At 41.6% G+C, this 23,670-nt stretch overlaps 1 pseudogene across 1 annotated transcript in view; it reads right to left on the bottom strand.

Annotated features, from left to right (window-relative positions):
* Nucleotides 1-18,758: 18,758 nt before the first annotated feature.
* The window catches only part of LOC147610195 (uncharacterized), a 91,275-nt pseudogene continuing 86,363 nt past the window's right edge, over nucleotides 18,759-23,670 (bottom strand). The window contains exon 7 of the transcript XR_015264015.1: nucleotides 18,759-21,152. The product of XR_015264015.1 is annotated as an uncharacterized LOC147610195 (transcript). The remainder of the gene's footprint in view (nucleotides 21,153-23,670) is intronic.

Below are 23,670 nucleotides of genomic sequence, written 5' to 3'. Positions count from 1 at the left end.
TACCAACCATCTGGATAGGAATACCCAGTCCTAGAATGATCTCAAAGCCTATCTACGTAAGAGATTTTGTCCTCCCGGATTTTTATAGAAACTAAGATGAATGAATTCTTAGAGCTAAACCAGGGGAGCAAAACTATTGAAGAATATCACCACGCATTTGATCTTCTCCTCAAGTACTCACCACCACTAGATGAAGAGCAGCTTATGGCTAGCTTCATTTGGGGAATGAACAAACCTTCAGCCACCCTGGTCAAGAATGCGAAGCTAGTTTCCATGGCTGAAGCTGTAAAAATGGCAAAGGACTTCGCCAAATCCTTCATCAGTAAAGTCCCGCCAAAGCTAGCTCCCTCATCCTTCAAGAGATTCCTAACATCGAGAAGTTCTTCCAACCTTCCACCCTCTAAAGAGACACCAAGGTCCCAACCAGAATCTAGAGTCAGGAAGTTTCAGGAATGAACGAAGACCTTTTCCTCAAAGCTCTTTCTCAAAAACTCCGGCTCTTTCAAGAATGCAGAGGGAAGAGCTTCGAAGTGAGAACAGGTGCTCCAGATGTCATGGGTTTGGGCACCAGCTCAAGGATTTCCCATCTCCTTCTGTGGGCCAAGGAATCCAGGGTCCCAGAGTTTAGAGACAGACTCCTTTGTATTAGTCCAATCAGGGTCCCCCGCGCCAAAATCAGGGCAACCCTAGAAGAGTGCCAACTCAGCCTACAGCCTCCAATGAAAGAAGTCTCCAAACTCCCTCCCAGAATTGGGGTAACCAAAGAGAGAGAATTCCACCTCTCAGACTGAAACAGCTAGAGCCATCACTATAGTAGCTGAGGAAGTGGAGGAAGAAAAAGGACAGATCTATGCCGCAATTGAGCATCAGGGGAATAATCGTTAATTTTCAGTCCTCCAGACTCTAGCACAGTACCAAGGTAAGCAATTAAAGCTTTTGATTGATTCAGGTAGTACTCATTCTTTTATTTTCCCAGGATGTCTACGTAAGTTAGTCCTAAATCAGAAATCAGGGAAACCTATGCAAGTGGAATTGGCCAGTGGAAAGATTATTTTCACACCTTGAGACAAACCTTATTCAGTTTAGTCTAGATGGGAACGTAATAGAGTGCCAGTTTAAAGTCCTTCCCTTGGGAATCTATGATGGAATCCTTGGAATGGATTGGCTCCATAAGAATCATGCTGACATTCATTGTCACAATGGAACCATCTCTTTCCTTACCTTCACGGGATTAAAGTTCAAGGAACTGGAATTTTTGAAACCCCAGTGCTGCAATTAGTCAAGGCTTATAAATTGTTAAAAGGGCTCAGAAAGAGGCAAGCTATTTATGTCGTGATGAATCTGGTAGACATATAAAATGCAAGGCTAAAGAACCAGAGTGGTTAAGTGAGTAAGGAGATGTGTTCCCTGAAGAGCTGACTGAGATGCCTCCGTCTCGCGAAGTAGATTATGAGATCGAGTTAACCCCTGGAGCTCATCCACCAGTAGCCCAGCGCGTGCATACAAAATGCGAGTCTCCGAAGCGATACACCATCACTTAGTCCCCTCACTGTAGATAAATGACCCGCCCATAATCGTCACTACAATCAAAATATATTCTGATAGACTGAATAATAACATAATGAATAAAATAATGCTTCATCTTCATTAAAGAAATAATGCTTCATCTTCATTAAAGAAATAGATAATAACACAGATAAGAATTAGAGACATGAAAATCAGATAATCTAATCACTGCCATTCATCATCATCCACACCTTCTTCATACAAATTCATGTACAAATAACTTCTCATATCCAAGATAGTTTATGTGACATATCACATGATATGACCTATTCATATCTTTTAACATCCATGATTCACACACCCTTTCATATATTTGACTTAATTACTAATCAAATTAAGGTCTGCCAAGAATGCTTTTAACAATGAATAGAAGCTAAATTTCATAAAAATTAACAATAATCTATAAGATTAACATTTATCATTGTTGTTGGAAATCATTATCTTGCTCAAGAATTGCCAATAATAAATTGCCTAGATCACTTCAAATCACCAACAAGTTGTTTGCAATAATCTTGCACTACTTCCACCAAGATTCTATAATCTTTCTTTCTTGCATAAGTTTCACCAATATTCATAGTTTCTTGAAGTTTGTTATAATTTCCCTTAAAGACATACAATTTCTTGCAAGAAATGATAAATATTAGGAAAGATTTGATCAAGAATCACTCACTGATATTAAGTCTGCTCAGGATTTCATTTCTACACTTAATCTTTATAAACTTTATAATTTGTACCAAGACTTCTGTAGATTCCACTCTGTATAGAAATTCTACATAAATATGTCGTAATATAACTATAAACTACACAAATCATAAATCTAATCAAATCTACAACAATAGAACTATAATCTAGTCAAATCTACAAAATAGAAGTGCAATTTGTACACTTTTTTTGATGAACTTTACACCAAGATTTGCATAGTAACCACCAATATCTTGTAATCTGCCAAGAATCTAAAGAAATTAGGCAAATGTTGAAGAAAACTAGGGTTTATGAATAGATTTGATAAAAGGAATTACTAATCAAGGAAATTGTGTACTAAAATCAAAGCTTAGGATTTTTTTTAAATAGTGATTAGCATGTACTCTAAAATGATTAACACTAATCTCATTGCTAATGAGTTGCTAATGCACACAAATTAAGAAAGAAACAGCATTTTAGAAAGCTGTGTAGAATATAATCTGAAAATGATTAAGCCACATCCCCTAAATAAGGAATCTAAGCATCATTTTTTAGAACTGTGTAGAACATAAATCTGAAAATGATTATGCCCTAATCACTCCCCTAGACAAGGAATATAAGAAAAGCTCTGATACCACCACAAAAAAGGGATCTAGGTGCTGAGAATGATGGTTACACTCATTGGTTCGAGCATACACAACTTTCACTCATTATCATAGAGGTCACACGTGCTGCTCATGGACGTAGCCACCATGAAAGATTGGGCCATAAGCTCTAAGAAAGCTCAAGTGTATAATGATCAAAAGATAAAGTGTAATGGTCAAAAGATATCAAAAGGATACAAAGTATTTAGGCCATGTTCCTTTTATAGTCCCAAGGCTCATATGCCCTATACATCACATATGTAAATGCCCCTAAGCCCTTGCATAATACTAAAAGTCCTTCGTTACACTCACTTTTGGCCCAACAAATTTATATTCTTTATGGACCACTAGACATTGTTGTATCTTATCAACACGCCTTACATAATAGGATAATTTCATAATGGGTTGCTTTTACTTTTGAAATTTGACTTTACAGTCATTGTGAGAAAAGGATTGTGATTTAGCTAATTATATTGTTGGAAATACGGCCATGTCTGCTGGCGGAGTGAGTGAGTGGAAGGAGAGCTAGAGAGATTAAGCCATGGTGTGTGTGGAATCGGACATGGATATGAAAGAGAGAGAGAGAGAGAGAGAGAGAGAGAGAGAGAGAGAGAGAGAGAGAGAGAGAGAGAGAGAGAGAGAGAGAGAGAGAGAGAGAGAGAGAGAGAGATGCAATAGACACAAGGAAGCAAGACCTCCCATACTATGCTATTTTTGTAAAATAAGCAACCAACCTCCAACTCAAATCACAACACTATAGAGAGGAGACCTAGCCATTCAAACCTCGCGTGCCATGCTATTCCCTCAATCAAAGCTCAGATTATTATTTAGTCACCCCTCTTGGCTCTTAATTGGGATAATAATACATCTTTGACTTTTATAGCATCAAGGCATTATAATAACTCTAAAAAACATGCAAAATTTTTAGATTTTGGGGGACAACCAAAGCAGAGAACTCTTGACTCATACATAGATAAGATCTAGAAGTTGAGGAAAAACCCCCCTCGTTGATGCCAGTGAAGATAGGCATCTTTTTCTAGCAATGAATGCTTGGGTCTTCCTTTTAGGCTCATGGGCTAGGGCAAAGCACCCGAAAGTAGATGTGTTTGATGAAGAAGTTACTGTCGATGTAGGCACATATGCCTTGAGACATGCATTAATGTTGAAAGTTCTGATAGCTCCATAAAAAGAAGCATAGGATTTAGACCTTGTGGTGGTCGCACCGTCATAGGTTAAAGCACCTATTGGTGCAACCGATGCCTCCTCCTTGAAAAGAATCATAGGATTTAGACCTTGTGGTGGTCTTAACATCATACGTTAAAGACCTATTGGTTCAACCCATGCATCCTCCTTGTGAAGGAAGGAAAACACTGAAAGAAAGATTGATCTATTGAACATCTTACCGAAGAGTCATCTAACATAGTTAACGCACATGTTAATGAAGTAGATAAAGAAATTGTTGATGGAAAACACATATGTTGCCTTTGTATTGTAGATTAGTGTAGATATCGCTTGTTTATAATGACTTTAGAAGGCATCCATGTGTGAAAAACACATGGATAACGATTATGGTTGTAGGTTTATGTCATCTTGTGTAAGCATGGCAATGTCAATACTTAATGATGAGAAAAACACTGGATCATAGTATGGGAAACTTCATGGGGGAAAGAACACTAATATACGAAAAACAAATGCACAATACGGCTACAAAGTGGCTACATAAGCATGAGAAGGTGGCTACATGGGCTGATATAAACATCTAAGAAGAGGCGGCTATATGGGTCAGAAAACGCAACACATAAGGCGGCTGTATGGGCTACGTGTGAGCATCAATTTTGAAAATACATGGAAATGGGCGTGTGAGCTACTACATGAGGAGGTAAACATAGGTAGTGATGGCTAGTCAGGCAACCAAGAAAGTGCATAGCAAGGGGTGTAATAACATGGCAAGTAGAGAGAAGCTAAAATGCAAGCATGAAGGATAATATATGGCGGGTAATAGGTCCTAAAACACAACATATGTGAAGAGAGTTAAAAACACAACATAGGAAAGGGGTAGCTCATAAAGAGAAAAATGCACAGATGCTCATGAAAGGCTGCTAAAAAAGAAAGACATTAAAGAACAAAAACCTTAAAATGCAAAGGGGGAGAAGGCAAAGATTAGAATGGAGCCTAGCTTTGATACCATGTTGGAAACATGGCCAAGTCCAAGAGGGGTGGAAGGAGAGGTGGAAAGATCAAGCCCCATGGTGTGTGAAAGCATAGATCTATATGGAGAGAGGTGGAAAGATCAAGCCCCATGGTGTGTGAAAGCATAGATCTACATGGAGAGAGAGAGAGAGAGAGAGAGAGAGAGAGAGAGAGAGAGAGAGAGAGAGAGAGAGAGAGAGAGAGAGAGAGAGAGAGGGAAGCAAGATTGGAAGAACTCAAGTGATATTCATTACTTTGGCAAGAATGACATACAACCCAAGAAATTGATTTTATAGGCACTAGGGTGCCCTTATCTTTAATCTCTTAATAATAAGAGATAGTCACACCTAATGTGATCGCACCAAGACTTAATAACCTTTCACACCACTAAGACTGATTATTATAACACATATATCATGGATTCTGAATGGCAAACTTGCCACTGGAATAGATTATGATCTCCCATGTGCATGCTTATTCAAGATTGGCATGGTGCGTGATTAGAGGAAATACCTTAATACCTCGCATATGGTTTTTTGCAGGATCGACCCTTGAATAAAGATAAGATGCAATAGCTCATCAAGCTAGCGGCCCCTTACCAACAACTGATAGTGGGACAATTGTATAAGTTGGGTAAAGATGATTTTTTACAAAGGTGTGTCCAAGTGAACAAATTCTTGAACAGGTTTATACATGTGTTAGAGGATGCACACCTAGGAATTGTATAGAAGGGAATTTTGTTGGGGGAACTGAGAGCATGAAAGGTTCTCCAAGAAGTATTATGGTGGCCGCCAACATTGTTTGGTTATGTAGTAGTATTTATCAAAGATTACAATGAGTGTCAAAGATTACAATGAGTGTCAAAGATTTGTTATACCACATCTAGTAATAGTCTAGAAACCTTATAAGAAATGGGGAATTGATTTCTAGGATCAATGGTCCTATTGCACATAAAACCCAAGCCCGTGCTACATCATAGTAGCCATTAACTATTTTACTAAGTGAGTGGAAGCCAAGGGTACTAGAAAAGATGATGCTCGGGCTACAGCCAAATTCTTATACGAGCAGGTCATTTCTAGTTTTGGATGCCCATTGCTAGAGATGGTTAGTGACCAAGGGTCACACTTTATCAATGAGGTGATTGATTTACTCATCATGAAGGGTTTCATGATTGTACATCAAACATCATGGGCACCAGGCAGAAAGCACAAACAAAATCTTGTGTAACATCTTAACAAAAACCATTCAAGCCAATAGAACATATTGAGAGCATAAACTTATGGTGCACTTTGGGCATACCTTAAAAAGTGGCAATAACACCATTCCGGTTGACCTATGGGGTTGATGCTATAATGTCTATGGAATATTTAGTCCACATCTTAAGAGTTGTAATCAATGAAACGTTGACTAAAAATGGTATGGTTGTAATCAATGAAACGTTGATGACTGAGAACGTTATGGTTGAGCAATTGATTAAACCTTGGAAAATTGGAAGAGACCAGACTTTTGGTAATACATGGGTTAAGGGTAGAAAATCTCTGATAGAAGAAATGGTTTGACCAAAATGTTAGAGATAAAGAGCTTAAGGAGACAAACCTAGTACTTCTGTTTGGAACATGGAGCAAAAAAACTCTAAGGAATGGGACCCTTTAGAATCATAGAAATCACTCCACAAGGATCTGTCAAAATTGAGACCCTTATAGTATAAAGAACAGTGGGAGTAAGCTAAAAATAAATATGAAACCTTGACCCAAGATATGCTTGCTTAAATCCATAGGAAAAAAAGAGGAGAACAAAGAACAAGGCAAAGTGAAAATACTTGTGGCAACGACCAGAATAAAAAAGGCTAAAAATAGCAAAGGAAAATCTCTAACAACCAATATGGCTATGCTATTATCCATGGAGGATGAGGACGTGGATTAAACTCAAGGATCAACATTCAAGTTTCAGTGGATGGAAATCATAACACGAGTATTGCTCTAATTGACATAGAAGCAAGCCCCAGCTTAATTTCCCTTGAAACATGGCAAGCTAGACTAATAGACATTAGCGCCTATAGTGTTCCATGAAAGTGTGGTAAAATTTGAAGGAAGTTTAAAAGCTCAAACATGGGAAGCTAGACTTGGAACTAATAGACATTAGCGCCTATAGCGTTCCATGCAAGTGTGGTAAAATTTGAAGGAAGTTTAATTTCCCTTGAAACATGGGAAGCTAGACTTGGAACTAATAAAAATTAACGCCTATAGTGTTCCATGCAAGTGTGGTAAAATTTGAAGGAAGTTTAAAAGTTCAAATCACTGTCAACAATAACCATGTGAATTGGTGCAATCGATTGCTCCATTCAATGGAAGGAAAGAATAATCCAAAACGCAGACACAAAGGGATGCAAGACAACTGTACCACTTTAGACTCCAAGTATAGAGAAATTCTTATCTCTTACAAATATTCAAAGGGGTTTAAACTCAAAGAATGATCAAAGAGACCATGATGAGGACTACACCAAGAGATGCCCAATCTCTAGCCACTCCCAAAAACCATCATTATTTGAGCTAACAAACTAGAAAGAAATGGGTTCATGTGAACCTCTTGAAGACACATGGATATTATAAAGGGAATAGACAGATTTGGATACCTAAGCCAAAAGTGAAGAAATCCATAGCTCAAGTGCAAAGGAGTTTACAACACTGATAACCAAAATGGAAAATTAAACTGACAAAAAGAAGCCATGGATGCTAGGTACCTAAGGCCATTCTAACAACACATGGGTGTTGAGATATCGAGCTCATCTAGTGAGGCGGTGGACACTAATGACCCGCCTGGGGGATATGCCCCACACTTACACCACTAGCATGGTTGGTGACATCATGGGTGATATGTGGCCAGTGGGATGACGGACTGTGTGTGACAGCCATTCTAGAGACTAGCATAGTTATAGCGCCAGCTCATTTAGTAGGGTTCACACTATAGAGAACCCTAGGATGTATTTGGTTGAGTACCTTTTCATATTGTGTGCTCTTATCTTTGTATATGGTGTGTTGAGTGTTGTGTGAAGAAGAAGAAGATTTTCAGCCTCTCACCTTGTGTGTTCTCTTTTAGGGTTTTTGTGAGTGTGTGTGTGCTTGCAAGAGCTCAAGCTCTCTTCTCCCCTGCATCTTTTCATGGTATCAGAGCCTGGTTCATGCTAAGGGCTGAGCTCAAGCAAGAGAAGCATAGGAAGCGGTACAAGGGTAAGAGCTTCATCTACTCTTCCCTATTTGTGTTGGCAAGACTACACCCTTGTCGGGAGCTCTACGAGAGGCACCGGCAAACGATCTCTGATTGAGGAGCTTTCTTCGCGGAAGTAAAGCTATAGAGCAACTACACTGTCCTTTCGGACAACAATTATTTGGGCCAAAAACGCGTTTCGGGTGCGTTAGGACCTCCATTTTTCAGAAAGCAGGCGATTTTGAGCACTGCGCGAGTAACTCATCGATTCTCTGCAGAACTCTGTTTTAAGAACTGCAGGAAGATAGATTGGTTGTGCAGACATTGTGTGTGCTGCAAGGAGGTCAACAGTTACCATTGGGTGTATGTATGCACATTGAGGTCACTGGTTTTGTGACATTTGAGTGTAGTACAGTACCGCTGCAAAAAATACAGCAGTTTGTGCAGGACAAACCAGAGTGCTGTTTTTAGTAAATTTGTGTGTCTGCCTGGCAAGATGTCAAATGATGGCATAAACCAGATTGTTACTAAGAAGCTTGATAAGAACAACTTCCATGCTTAGAGGTTTAGGTTGACAAATTTCCTGATGGGAAAGGGCTACTGGGACTATATAGAAGGTGAGCGCATGAAGAGGCACCGAAGATACCGGAGATCAATCCGACTGCTGCTACAGATGTGAAAGAGTTTAAGGATTGGAACCAAGGAGCCAGAAAAGTTATGTATTGGCTCTGTATCAGTATACAGGACACCATGATTGGGCACATACAGGATGCCAAGTCCCCCAAGGAGGCGTGGAAGAGAAGAGCTTGGGTGAAGACCAACAGTCTTCACAAAACAAAAACAGTTCAGAGCAACAAGCCTTCTACACAAGTTCAGGAAGAGGACGAGGTAGAGGAGGCCGTGGACACGGCCAACGAGGTGGACGAATAGGTAATGAGAATTATGGCCAGCAGCAACAACAACAACAGTCACAGAATTCACAACAACAACAACACGTAGGTGGAAGAGGCCAATTCAGAGGCAGGGGGAGAACGTGGATACTTTTACTGTGGTAAGCCTAGACATGTGTAGGCAGATTGTCATCATAAGAAGCAGGCTGACATGCAAAATGGGAAATTGCAACACAACAACTATGCATCCTCGAGCAGAAATAATGAGGTCTTGCCTTCAAAGTTGGAATTGACAACAGCTTACCCCCCTTCTTCTGAGCATTCAAAAGAAACTTCTTTACTAGAGCGAATGATCAGGCTCTCACTCACTGGTGGAGTAGTGGTGGGCGAACCACGTCCTTCTCACCACCATGCGGTACATCACCTCATGATGGGCCTTCTCAAGGGCATGTATTGGTCAAGTATAAGAATTGATCTCCAACTTCCTTTGGGCATGCAGTATGACATGGTCCAAGGTGGCAGCATTGGTCACGTAGTACAGCAGTTTAGCTACAATTTCCTTTGGGCAGGCGACAAGCCAGCACAACCCAAGGTGGCATGGAGATTCATCATTTAGCCTTGCCACATAGGCGTTTCAGAATTCTATGCACACAGAACCCTTCTGGGCAAGTTGATCATCAAAGGACTCCTCCCAGGTGGTGAGCCCTGAAAGGACTTTCTCATGGCCCGTATCTCCATGGCACACTCCAATTCTTGGTGGTCCCCAGTCCCAATCTTCACAAAGCTGAGGATCAGTGGCCTTAGCCTAACCTTCACAACGACCAATTTGTAGCCTTCCAAGCCTAGGACCACATTTTTTTTCTCTTCACCACCCTCCCCCAATCCTAGATGAGGAGAGACTCTCACAACCATTGGTTTGGATCCCTTTGATTATGCTTGCTATGGCGGCCTTAGCCCAACCTTCAATGATCGATTTGTAGCCTTCAGAGCTTGGGACCAAATTCATTCTACTCTTCACTAGTCTCCCCAAATCCTAGAGGAGAAGAGACTTTGATAGCTATTGGTTTGTAACCCCTTGATTGTGCTTCCTATGGGTAGGCAATGAATTACACAACCCAAGGTTGTGTGGAGAGTCATTATTCAGCCTCGCCACAAAGGTCGCTAAGCATTATTTGATCCTTCTATGCAGATAGAACCCTTCTCAGCAAGTTGATAGATCCCTTCTCAGCAAGTTGATCAGAGCGAGTTGATCATCAAAGGACTCCTCCTCCCAGGTGGTGAGCCCTAAAAGGACTTTCTCATGTCCTGCATCTCCATGCACACTCCAATTCTTGGTGGTCCCTGGTCCTCCCCAAGCCGCCCTAGAGATGAGGACCCATGGCCTTATCCCTTCAACAACCAATTTGCAACCTTTTGAGCCTAGGACCACATTTGTTTTTCTCTTCTCACCACTCCCCCAATCCTAGAGGAGGAGAGACTTTGACAGCCTGCCCACACCACTGGTTTGGAACCCTCTGATTATGCTTGCTATGGCGGCCTTAGCCCAACCTTCAATGATCGATTTGTAGCCTTCAGAGCTTGGGACCAAATTCATTCTACTCTTCACTAGTCTCCCCAAATCCTAGAGGAGAAGAGACTTTGATAGCTATTGGTTTGTAACCCCTTGATTGTGCTTCCTATGGGTAGGCAATGAATTACACAACCCAAGGTTGTGTGGAGAGTCATTATTCAGCCTCGCCACAAAGGTCGCTAAGCATTATTTGATCCTTCTATGCAGATAGAACCCTTCTCAGCAAGTTGATAGATCCCTTCTCAGCAAGTTGATCAGAGCGAGTTGATCATCAAAGGACTCCTCCTCCCAGGTGGTGAGCCCTAAAAGGACTTTCTCATGTCCTGCATCTCCATGCACACTCCAATTCTCAGCAAGTTGATCAGAGCGAGTTGATCATCAAAGGACTCCTCCTCCCATGTGGTGAGCCCTAAAAGGACTTTCTCATGTCCTGCATCTCCATGCACACTCCAATTCTTGGTGGTCCCTGGTCCTCCCCAAGCCGCCCTAGAGATGAGGACCCATGGCCTTAGCCCTTCAACAACCAATTTGCAACCTTTTGAGCCTAGGACCACATTTGTTTTTCTCTTCTCACCACTCCCCCAATCCTAGAGGGGGAGAGACTTTGACAGCTTGCCCACACCACTGGTTTGGAACCCTCTGATTACGCTTCCTAGTGGCCACATGCTTGGCTCACATCCTCATGTGTCATGGGGAGGGATCAACCTAGTCTCTTGGAGAGTGGCCTCCCACCAGAGGCTTGGAAGAGGAGCCTAGCTAGGATTTGAGGCGGCAGAGACAGACTCACCCTTGACTTCGACTCCTCCATTCCTCCTAAGTGGTGCTGGTCTAGGATCTACCTCCCCTTCAGTGGGTAGTAGGAGTTTTTACTAGCCATGATATCCCGATGGCAGTCCATATGGTGCAAATGGAGACACCCTCATGACTTTCTCTATAGGACCACAGGGTAGATTGAGCCAATCTCCTCCCTCAATAGAGGACCTCAGCTACACTTTACAGAGGTAAAGAGTGATTGGGTTTCATGACCACAGATGGAACATCATCCCACCTCCATCCAAAGTGGCCCCAAAAGGAGATCTTGGAGATTATGGTTATGGGAGGGCCGGCTGATGCATCTATAATGGAATCGTGGGTGAGTGGTGGTATTGGTGGTATTGGCAGTTGGAGGTTTTCCCGCTCTCAGTGGAAACCCTCTAGAGACACAACGACATTGCCTCTGGGATTATCACCAGGCACTAGCTTGCACCATCACGGGGGTGCTAGCCATGGATTTTGAGACAGCATCGCCCCTGAGGAGATGGGATAGGTCTTCTCTCTCATCATCACAGTATTATGATAACCTTGTTATTATGAGAAGCCCTAGTTGGGAGAAGGCCCACATGTCCCTATGAGAGGTGGACAAAAACGAGGCCATAGAGGGCACTACCACAACACCCTCTCCATCTGAAAAGCATATGGATGGACATCATACACACCCTCCATGGCTAGTGGGAGAAGCTTCGAGGTGACTCTAAGCATATGCAAAAATGTTGAGATGCTTTTCTCCATATTTAGAACAACAGTCCCCTTTCCTCACAGGGTCAAAGACAACAAGGTTACTTGGCATTCTAGGCCACCTATATGGCTTTTCCCCCGCGATAACCTTCCTTTGAGAGCGGCACAAGTTCTAGTGCTCACATAACCCTGTTCGTAGTAGTAGTGTAATTTTCCAGGGTGAAATTAAGAAATCCTGGTTGAAATTCGACGTTGCCTTTAATTTTAAGGGTTAAAATTTACACATTTTAGTTATAAATCCCGCCACTTGTACAATTTCTAGTGATATTCAAGTCTAAATGCCGGTTAAGCCTAGGCATTGCCTTTAATTTTAAGGGTTAAAAAAAAACATTTTTTTCGAGCAGTGGGCACAACCGTGAGACGAGGAAGAGCCCCTTGTACCCTGTTGTTTTTCTTATCTCCCAGGATTGAGACTGGGTCATGTACTTAACCGATTCATATTCATTTTTGGTAACTTACGGAAGGATCATGTACTTAACCAATTTAGATACATTTTTGGTAAGTTATGGAGGGATCTCTTCTTGTTAAAAAAAACAAGCATGTCATTAATGGTAAAATATCCCACTAAATCTTTAACGAGGAAAGAATAGCCAACTACCTTTCAAGTTTGGGGCCATGTTTTTTGAAGGTTAGAAAGGTCCTTTAACTAATTTTGAAGTTTAATATAAGTTAGAATTTAAAAGTTGCTTCTCACACATCACCCAAAGGCACATCTAAAAGGGTGTGAAAGGCTAGCTTTTTTTTAAAAACAAAATTGGTGAGAGGGCCAGACAAGTCAACTAGAAAGGCCATAAGCTACACAGAATTAGCCCAACACATGTACCCATTATTTTGTCTATAACTTTGAAGAAACAATGTTTACCCCAGATAGTCATGGGAGGAATGCAGTGCCTAATCCTGGGGAATAATCTCTCATAGGGGCTTATGGAACTATCAATTATCTTGCATCAGATAAGGGGCTATCAACAAGTACAAGGACTTGTGTTGGTGTGTAGTGAAGGCATTAGCTCAAGTTTTGCCACTACCTTCTTATGGAACGACCACTGGCTATGCACATTGTCAAATGTGAAAGCTTTGTCATAGTTACTTCATTCTTCGACATGGTGAGGACACAGCCTCGAGATGTTTGCTTTCACATACCAACAACTCTTGCTTGATTTAGCAATGATGGCAAGGTAAAGTTTTCACATCTCCATGTGCATGGTTGTAGGTGTCTCTTTGACAAAGGACCCTGTCAATGCAAATGACTTTCATCCATCAACAAGATAAGGTGTTAGGATGAAATAACAAGATCAAAACATGCACCATAGGTTGATATAAGTTGGATACTTAGGCTTTCATTTGGATCATGGCTGCATACATATACCACATACCACATGTGCCCATGTGAATCAAAAAATAAATTTCTTATTTCTTAAACTTACATAATTTACTTAAAAGAAGCTCCAAAGTCAAAAGCCATCCTATTCAACTTTTGTGGAGAAGATAGCAAGGCAGACCTTGAACGAGAGGAGCTTGACAATATCAGTGAGGGATGAGACGACGAGTTTGGCAATACATTGCATGATGAAAATAAGCCCCCCCCCTTCCCCCCCCACAACACCCTCCTCCAAAACCACAAATCAACTAGCAACAATCTCTAAGGTGTGGTAGTGTATAGTGGTAGTAGTGATATTTAGTTGTAATGATTTACAAGAAAAATTTAAATTTATATGCAACTAGGGGAATAAGCATCAACTTGAAGAAAGTCAATCTCCTCGTAAGTAGCAAAAACGGGTGAAAACTTAGGCTACAACCAACAAAGTGTTAACCAAAAAAACAAAAGGAGAAACTTGGGCTCCACCCAAGAAACAAGCAGAAACTCGCCCTCCACGCACTTAACAAGTAGGAATCTCATGCTCCAAGCAACAAGTAGACACTCAGGCTCCCCCAAAGAAAGGCATTCAAAATTTCCAATCCAAGCTCATAACGAAAGGCAAGAGTAAGAATTTAACTACTAGAACAAGCAGTGAATTTTGTTCCCTAGCTTATCTCATTTTCTATGAGTGTAGTAGACAATTGTAGTATGTGCAAGATTGAGATTGTGGTCAGTGTTGAGGGGAGGGGAGACATGCTAAGCTTTTGTTTACTTTAGGGAGCTTGAATTGTAGATTTGGTCTAAACAACGAAGCTTTACTTTCTCCTTTCTCTCTAATGGTTTCTAGAGTCCTAATAGGAGGATAGGTGCATGGAGTTACCTCTGCGGGAATAATCACCATGCAGGAGAAGATAAAAATATTTGGGAGATTGTTAATAGGCTAGTAGCTTGTACTTTGCCACCTATGCCGCTGGGAATAGCCATTTGTACGGATGGGATGAACAGATTGGAATGCAAAGTAGAGGTTGGCATAATTCATGGAATCTATGTCAGTAGAATTTCAACTATGTATTCATGAATCCCAAAAAGAGGAGAAACAATATTTTAATTTAAATCATCTTGTTGTTTTTGCATTTTGTAGGCATAAAATCTAGTACTATCCTTCTTTATGAGAGCATCATCGGTATCATCTTGCATATACCCTGAGCTACACTATTGGAAGAATGAAGGTGGAGCAAGGGAGTGGGTAATAGATAGTCATGTAGATGCATATAGAGGTGGGTGTTTCTTTCCTAAATTAGATGAATATTAAGTTTACTTTGGAATCCTGGTGTGACAACTTAATAACTTTACTATCTTGATAAATAGGTGGGTTACAATGTGGAAGAGATTTTTGGAAGAAGCTATTGGAGTACTTGATTGTTTTGGGAGATGTGGTGCTAGACCTCTTTGCTAGGACGACTTGAGACCTCACAAGAGTCACGAGAACTAAAGAGAGACATATTCTATGTAGAACCAGATGAGCATATTTTTGACGAGGTTTTAGTGCCATTGAGAAAATTGTAATAGATATAATGATGGATATATGAAGCTCTTTTTTTAATTACAAAATCTGCTTCTTGCAGTCAACACTTAATGATGGGCATATTTTGAGTTTGACCTCTCTTTTTCTCTTTCTCAATGGCTACTAATATCCTCTTTGTGATTGAATCGCTTGAAGTCTATTTTATATTTGCATGGACGTGTATGTAAATGAAGAGAGACAGAGACGAAGTCACTTTATGTCGACTTAGAGGGTTATACACCCAATCGAGACGGAGAGACTTGAGAGAGAGAGAGAGAGAGAGAGAGAGAGAGAGAGAGAGAGAGAGAGAGAGAGAGAGAGAGGACTTTGAGAGAGCTAGATGGAGATAGACAAAGAGAACAAAGGGGAAGAAAAAGATAAATAGGAGGGGGAGAGAGAGTATGAGAGAGATGACAATGAGAGAGGTAGATGGAGATAGAGAGTGGGAGTGAGAGGGGATAATGAGGGAGGTAGATGGAGACAAAGAGAATAGGAGGCGAAGAGAGAGACAAGGAGAGAGGAATATGAGAGAGAGAGAGAATGGACGTGAGGAGGGGAGGACCAAGCTAGACGAGAGGAGGAGGGGAGGAGTGAGGAGGAGGAAATAAAAGTGATAAAAATAGGGAGGTATGGGTATAGAGAGAGAGAATGGTGGTAAAAAATAATCACATTCGAGAAAGCTTGCTCCTCGAAACACTCCATTGTGTGTGTGTGTGTGTGTGTGTGTGTGTGTGTGTGTGTGTATACACATACAATAATTGTGGGTTTATACATTTATATATTGTATATATGTATAAACACACACCCCATTGTATATATATATATACATATATATATATACATATATACATAGATACATACATATATACATATATACATATATATACATATATATACATATATACACATACATATTTATACACATATATTATTTGTGTGTTTACAAGAATGTATGTGTATGATTTTATTACCTATCAATGGGGAGGAGTGTGCAAGATGCTACATTTTATCAAGTGATTCTGACCTCAGTAATATAGCTTAGAAGTGGCTCTAGGGTCGTATCTCTTGAAGTTAAAGGCATATGGATGATGGTGCTACTCAAATGTTTGTGGCATTGTGGATTTCCACGGCACGGCCTTCCTCAAGCTTGGAGGAGTGAATCAAATTTCCATTTCTAAAATCATATATCAAAGTTCCAAAAACATGTCTTATATGCTCATCAGTACTAAAGTGCTTAAATCAAAGTTCCAAATATGCTTAATACCAAAGTGCTCGATCAAAATCATATATTCTTCCAAAGAAGAACACCTTCCTTGGATCTTGTATTTTATGAAGAGAAGTGTGCTAACTCTCCATCCTCATCAAATTGTAGTTTTAATACTTTATTATTAATTTTGATATAAATATACACACACATATTACTTGTGTGTTTTCAAGAAGGAAAACCATTTCTTAAAAAGTAAAAAGAAAGTGTCTGTGGAATTTGCATTTTGCAAAGCTTTGAAATCAATTCGAAACAAAACAACACATTCAAATTAGAAACTCTTAGATTATGCAAATGGTAGTTGTGTGCACTCACAGCCTTGAGATGGAGGCATTGTTGGAGGTTGCATGGAGCAGTGGGTACAAAGCCTTGGAGGGTGGTAGATGGAAGATGTTGGGCATACACTAGAGACGTGGGAGTAGGCCGACCAGGAGGCTTGGACTTTTTGTGGAGAAGCTCAGAGGGTGGGTGCTACTGGTGGGTGGTTACGTGGAAGGAGATGTACACAAATCACGGGTCATCTCTACACTATTCTTGCCCTTTCCACAACATTCACCCACATGTCACTTTCCGTGTGGCCATCTCATTTTGCCATGTGGCAGGAGTGTACAAGGGGGAATAGACCATCGTGGTAGCTTCAACTAGCCTACATAAAAACTAAACGACCTCAACTTGCGCTAAAACAAGCATGGCATTTAATTGAGGTGCAAAATCTCCCACTACATCTTGACTGTCCCTTTATACCCAACCGCCTTTCAAGTTTGGGGCCATGATTATTGAGCGTCCTTTACTTAATTTTGAAGTTTAATATGAGTTCACACACCAACCAAGGGCACATCTGGAGAGACTGGAAGGGTGTGAAACGCACCCTAATAAATTTGAAGAAAAAAGTTTAACCCAAGTAGTTACGAGAGGGCCAAATCCTGGATCTAGGAGAGAGTTCAACTGGTCTTGCATCAGAGAAGGGGCTGCTGTCCAGCACAAGGTCTTGCGGTGAAGGCATTAGCTCAAGTTTGACACTGCCTTCTTTGACATGACTCGGTGATGAATATAGCCTCGAGGACATTAGATGTGAAAGCAATGTCCATGAGGATGCATGGTGCATGTTTTGATCTTGTTTATTGCATGCTAACACCTTATCTTGTTGATGGATGCAGTCTGGTCTTTAGCTATCATGAGAGTCGTCCACATTGACGGGTTCCTTTGCATGCTTGTAGGTGTCTCTTTGACAAAGGAACCCGTCAATGCGGACGACTCTCATAGAGGTCTAAAGACCAAACTGCATCCATCAACAAGATAAGGTATTAATATGCAATAAACAAGATCAAAACATGTACCATGCATCCTCATGGACATAGGCTGATATAAGTTGGAGACTTAGGCTTTCAGTTCATACATACCACGTATGCCCATATGAATCAGAAAATAAGTTTTCTTACTTGTTAAAGTATGGTGTAACAAAGTGAAGGCCCTACTTTAGCCCTCTCTTGTGCTAAGTATAAGGGGTACATGCTTTTGCTCTTCAATCCATTGATTTGGTAGCCCAAAGCTACATAGCATTCTTGCATGCACAAAAAAATCTGGCATCATAGAACATCCTAGTGCATGTGTATGAGCTAATTTCATTTTTAATGACTCTATTAAAAGTATTCAGCTAGATTAGGCTCTGCGTAGAAATGCCAAGTAATGTCTCCCACTACAAATCACGATACTTTGACACGGAAAATGATGCCCATTGAGAACTCAATACATGTGGAGCACTCTCATATCAAACTTAAACTGGAAGTGAATGTAGACAGCACAAGAGTTCCATTGGTTTATACGTGTATGAGGTGTTTGCAGGTGGATCATGTGCATACTTATCCATAAATTCAATATGGATCCATTCCAAAATTCAACACAGATCAATACTACATGCCATCATGCATAAGCATATATAAGCTTGGTTGTTGTAGTTGAACGGTTGTTAACTTAGCCATGACAAAAAGTATGAGTGCATAGCAGCACAGAGCTCCATTGGTTTATACGTGTATGAGGTGTTCACAGGTGGATCATGTGCATACTTATCCGTAAATTCAATATGGATCCCATTCAAATGTACGTATATGGCAATTCCAAAATTCAACACAGATCAATACTACATGCCATCATGCATAGGCATATATAAGCTCGGTCGTTGTAGTTGAAAGGTTGTTAACTTAGCCATGACAAAAAGTATGAGTGCATATTCATGTTAAAAAATGGTTGTCCCCTTGATTTATGCATACGTGTAGATTTTGTTGTGGAAGTGACACTCTTATTCAAAGAATGTGCATGGCAGCCTAAAATGTGTGCAACATACACAGAATGTATCTACGAGCACAGAAACTAATATATACAATAGTGACACACACAACAAAAATGTCAGTATGCCCCTCATGAAAAGATACATTCTTCATGTGGTGGCTGATTCTTTGTCATCAGCCCTCCAATAGAGACAAGATTGTGGACAGGTCTATAGAGATAGATCCTGTAGTCTCAAGTGGTTGAAGGCTTCTTGGAGAGGCTTCAAAGCAGAGTCACGCGTGGTGTGTAGCCTCTACTGGAGATCTCTTCAGCAAGAAAACCACTGGCCCTCCAATAGAGGCAAGATTGTGGACAGGTCCATAGTGAGGGATCCTGTAGTGTGAAATCTGGATCAACCACTGAAATAATGTCAATCTTTTCCATGTGTTGATGGTGGTTCAAATTTCAATACACTTGCATTGTGGGTGCGCGAAGATGCTGTATGATGCCTGTCCAGACAATTGTGAGAAACAGCGCGGGCCGGATTAACAGGGATCAGCGCTGACAAGCCAGTATTTGAGCCTTGCTCATCATAAAGGCCACTCAATTTCTTCTGTGACATCCTCTTGTCCCCTTTCTTTTCTGTTTTCAAGTTCTTCCCATAGGCACTTCTCAATGCCTCAATGAGCATTCGAGTGTTCAGCGTGACTTCTGAAACCGCAAGAAGGTCAAGGTCGGTTTCAAGTGGCGACTTGCTAGGATTCTTTTCCAAGATGTGGCGATCTTGGGGCAAGATGTTGTCGGCGATGCACTGGAGGAAGGCCTGGATGCGGCGTATCTCGGCACGGACAGCATTTGATGCTTCGACATAAGGTCGCACTGTCTCATTATACGACTCTACAGCTGCGACCTTCAACTTGTGCTCAACAAGTGACGACTGAAGTTTCTCTGCATTTTTTAACTTGACCTCCTCCACCATTCTTTTATGCAGTTCCTTTGCTTTAGCAACTTCCTTTTGATATTCCTCCTCAACCTCTGCACACGCCTCCTTCCACTCTAGCTTCTTTCTCTTCACGAGCTCATCATTCGACTTCACAACCTCCGCTATATGTCTCTTCACTGCCAGCCTCCTCTCCGCTAGCTTAATGTTCTCTTCTTGCACATAAATCTGATCAGCTTCAAAATCTTGCTTAGCTTTCCAATCATCTGCATTGTTTTGCTTATCAATCTGATCACACACCGTCTTCCAGAGTAGTCGTGCTTTTGATTCATTCTCTGAGTTCAATGCGTTGTATGCTTTAACAGTTTCTCCATGCTCCGTTATGTTTTTGCTACATCCAGCTGATGGGCAGCTATGGCTTCTTCTCTTTTCCTTTTGATGTCCTCCAATCTCTGTGCTAATGCCACTTTCTTCCTCGCATTCTCTGTTCTCACTTCTTCACAATGCTTGGCAAAGCTCATTTGTGCCTCTTGGACTGCCCTTGCATTTTGAGCTTTGACCCATTCTAGTTGCTCCTTGTACAACAGATGGGTCCGTGATAGCAGAGCTGCATTCGAAGCTTGAATGGCATTGACTGCTGCCTCGTACTCCTCACGAGCAGCTTTGTTAATAGACAAAACCTTCTCATCAATTTCCTTTTGCCTTCTGGCCACATCTTCGAGTGCATCTTGATGCCTTTTCTTTATCCTATCTACCTCTGCTCTGTATTGCTGTTTGGCTTTCTCCATAGTCAAGGCATTCCGCACCTCCACATCTTTCAAGTCCAAGACAAACCGCCTTTTAGACTCATTCACAAGTTGCTCATTATGCTTCAAAGTCTCATCCATCTCATGTCCCCATTTCAGAAATCTCTCTAACATGAGCTTATTTCTGCTTGTGACTTTCTCAACTTCTTCTTTCCATTTGTCCTTAGCTGTCTGCAGGTTGATGTGGTTTCGTTCCGTTATGTCCGCAATTAAATGTTCGTATGATTCTCTCACTTGCAATGCCTTCTGTATGTTCTCATTCCGGATGGCTTGAACCTGGCTGTAGTGTAGTCTCTCTTTCTCTTCAAGCCTTTGTTTATAAGCTTGCAGACGTGGTGCAAGCCGTGCTGGCTCATATTGTTTTTCCACCCTATTTATGATTTCTTTGATGTCTTCCCATTTACCAGCCTCGGCATTCCTCCTTTGTTCTGCTTCCACCATTGCTTGTGCCCAAAGCATATCCTGCATTTCTTCTGACTGGTCTTCTTGAGGCTTTCGACTTTGTTTGTAGTCAAATTCTATGAAGTGGCCACCAGTAACAGCTGAAAGCCTTTTCAAAAAACGACATTTAGGCTTGCTTGTTCGTAAGGCTATGGTATAGATAGGAGCGCAATGCCCCCCCTGCATTTGGGCTTGCTGTCTTAAGAATTCCAATATCTGCCACAGAAAATTTTTATTAATAACTACATATACACTCACAAATTTACACAAGTAATCACAACTAACCAGATTAAACAAGAATAACAACCCACAATGGTTGATAGGGTCTCCATAAACTTATATGGAGATGATCCACAAGCATACTACTGATGAGGAGCTCCTCCATTTGAATATCAGAGCCGGATGGTTGCTGATGTTTCCTATAATTGTTAGAAATGGTCTTGGTTTCACTAAAATTAGCTACCATTGCATAGATTTGTGCGGCACGTGTTGGGGTGGGGGGGTGTCCCTAGAATCTAAACATATTGCATCTCATAATATACATGGGCTGCCCCTGATTGTCCAAATGTAGTCCCTCATGGAGTCCATTCAGCATAGAGGCCCAAAGAATATGGAAAAGGATTGCATTGCTCGTCTCATATGAGAAGAAAGCTATTTTATCTCACTTGATGCACAGTAGCTTGACTGATGCACACTCATATGAGAAGAAAGCCATTTTATCTCACTTGATGCACAGGAGCTTGACTGATGGAGGTAGGGCCCCAGGTCTTATATGAGGAGATCCTGCCATCTACGCACAGAGGCACCACTTTGTAGACTGTTCCCTTGGATTCAGTCCCCAAGTCACCATACCGACCACATCGTTTTGTAGTGATCTTTTGGCGATCACTCACTGAAGAGCCTTCTTGCATGGCTAGTCTGGACTTTCACAGTTTAGATGGGAGACTTTCATGCATCTTTGGGGAAACAGCCCCTTCTTGACTGACACATTTGAGTATGGTATAGAATAATCACATCCTGCACTAGTTGAGCCAGCTTGTTTGCTACATCCACTTGATAGAAGAATCCTTTTCGCAAAAAAAAAAAAGAGCAAGCATGGACTTTCCCAATTCCATGGCATGCCTATAGTCTCACACTGACCCAACACTTAGACTACAAATAGCAATGACACATATTTTCACCAAATCCCCGAAAATCTTCATTTTCTTCTCATACCCATCATCGTGTAGCATCAGGGTCCAGTGAGGATGGAAAGCAGACAAGGATCAATAATATTTAATGATTATTGATAAAATAATTATAAAGACTTGATCAATGACCAAAACTCCTTTGTTGGGATTGAGAGAAGCTGAAAATTTATTAATTTAGGAGAGTTCTATAAACTTGCATTGCAAGTAGGCCAACACATTGCAATTCACTAACCTAGTGGATATGCTTATCACTGCTTCATTGATAGCAGCCCTCCTGCCAGAGTCAATTGGCTGTCCCCCTTCAGATTATAGGGCACCCGGTGGACTACTCTTTTTTCCAGTGCTTCTTCCAAATGCTCAAAAGAAGAGGGGCTAGCTACTGCTCCGGGAAGATATCAATGCTCACTTGGCATCCAAGATAGCGGACTGGAGTGCCCATCGGGATCCACTCGAAAGCCTCAACTGGATGCCAAGTTGGGGCAGGTGTAGAGCCTACCCAAAAACCACACAACTTGTGCTAGTTGATCTGCGCTCCTGATGCGCAACGAAAGATCTTTATCGCCTATGTGAATCTTTGGAGATTTCCCACATCCCCGAATAAGTATGTTGTTGTGTCATCTGCAAACTGAGTCCAGCAGCTCCTCTTGAGTACAGATGGGGAGACGCAATCCGTGGAGCCCCATTTCCTGAGCTGAGAGAAAATTGCTCATGGCCTTGGCGACAAATAGGAAGAGGTATGTGGTGCCAATGGACAGCCCTGTTGGACTGAGCGAGAGAGGGGAAATCTGTCACCTCGAGCTCCCTAAATGAGAATCTGGCTGTAAGAGGCTGAGTAGAGGCCTGAAACACCGCGGATCCACTCCACTGGGAATCCCATCCAGTACATCATGCCCTCCAAGAAGCCCCAGTTAACTCTATCATAAGCTTTCTCAAAATCCAAAAGGAGCACAATGAGGTCCTGCTGCCACATCCTAGCCAAAGCTGTCGCCTCCTAGAAAGTGAAGATGTTGTCTAGAATGCTCCAATCCTAAACAAAACCTATCTGAGTGTCATGGATCAAGTCACGGAGGAAAGGCTGAAGTCTTCGATTGATGGCCTTGGCCAAAATCTTGTAGGCGGTACCAAGGAGGATGATGGGTCTCCGCTACCAAATCTCCAATTTGTCACCACCCTCCTTAGGAATCAAGTGAATCAGACCCTCCAAGAGACTTTCTGGCATGGTGCCTGTAGTCATAATCTCATTGAATGCTGCTCGAAGGCCGCCTTCCATGAGATCATAGTGGCAAAGAAAAAAGTAAATTGGAAGCCCGTCCGCCCCCGTGCAGTTGCCCCTAGGAAGAGCCGTCAAGGCCTCTGCCAGCTCCTCTGCTATGAAGGGAGTCAATAAGAAGGTCCGGAGAGCAGGGAGAACCACCTCTCTCGTGTGCCACCAGACCTCTCACGCGTCCACCACCTGTGAGGACAATGTGGCACCCGTGAGGAGGGATCTGAAAAAATCCATGGCAATAGCTCCATCCTCGCCTCCCAACCGGTGAATACCATCT

The sequence above is a fragment of the Cibotium barometz genome, chromosome 49 (genome assembly GCF_041138505.1).
Source record: "Cibotium barometz isolate CiBa-2024 chromosome 49, ASM4113850v1, whole genome shotgun sequence".
Classification (NCBI taxonomy): domain Eukaryota; kingdom Viridiplantae; phylum Streptophyta; class Polypodiopsida; order Cyatheales; family Cibotiaceae; genus Cibotium; species Cibotium barometz.
Note: the sequence above shows the minus strand (reverse complement) of the source record. Positions and strands in the feature narration are given on the sequence as shown.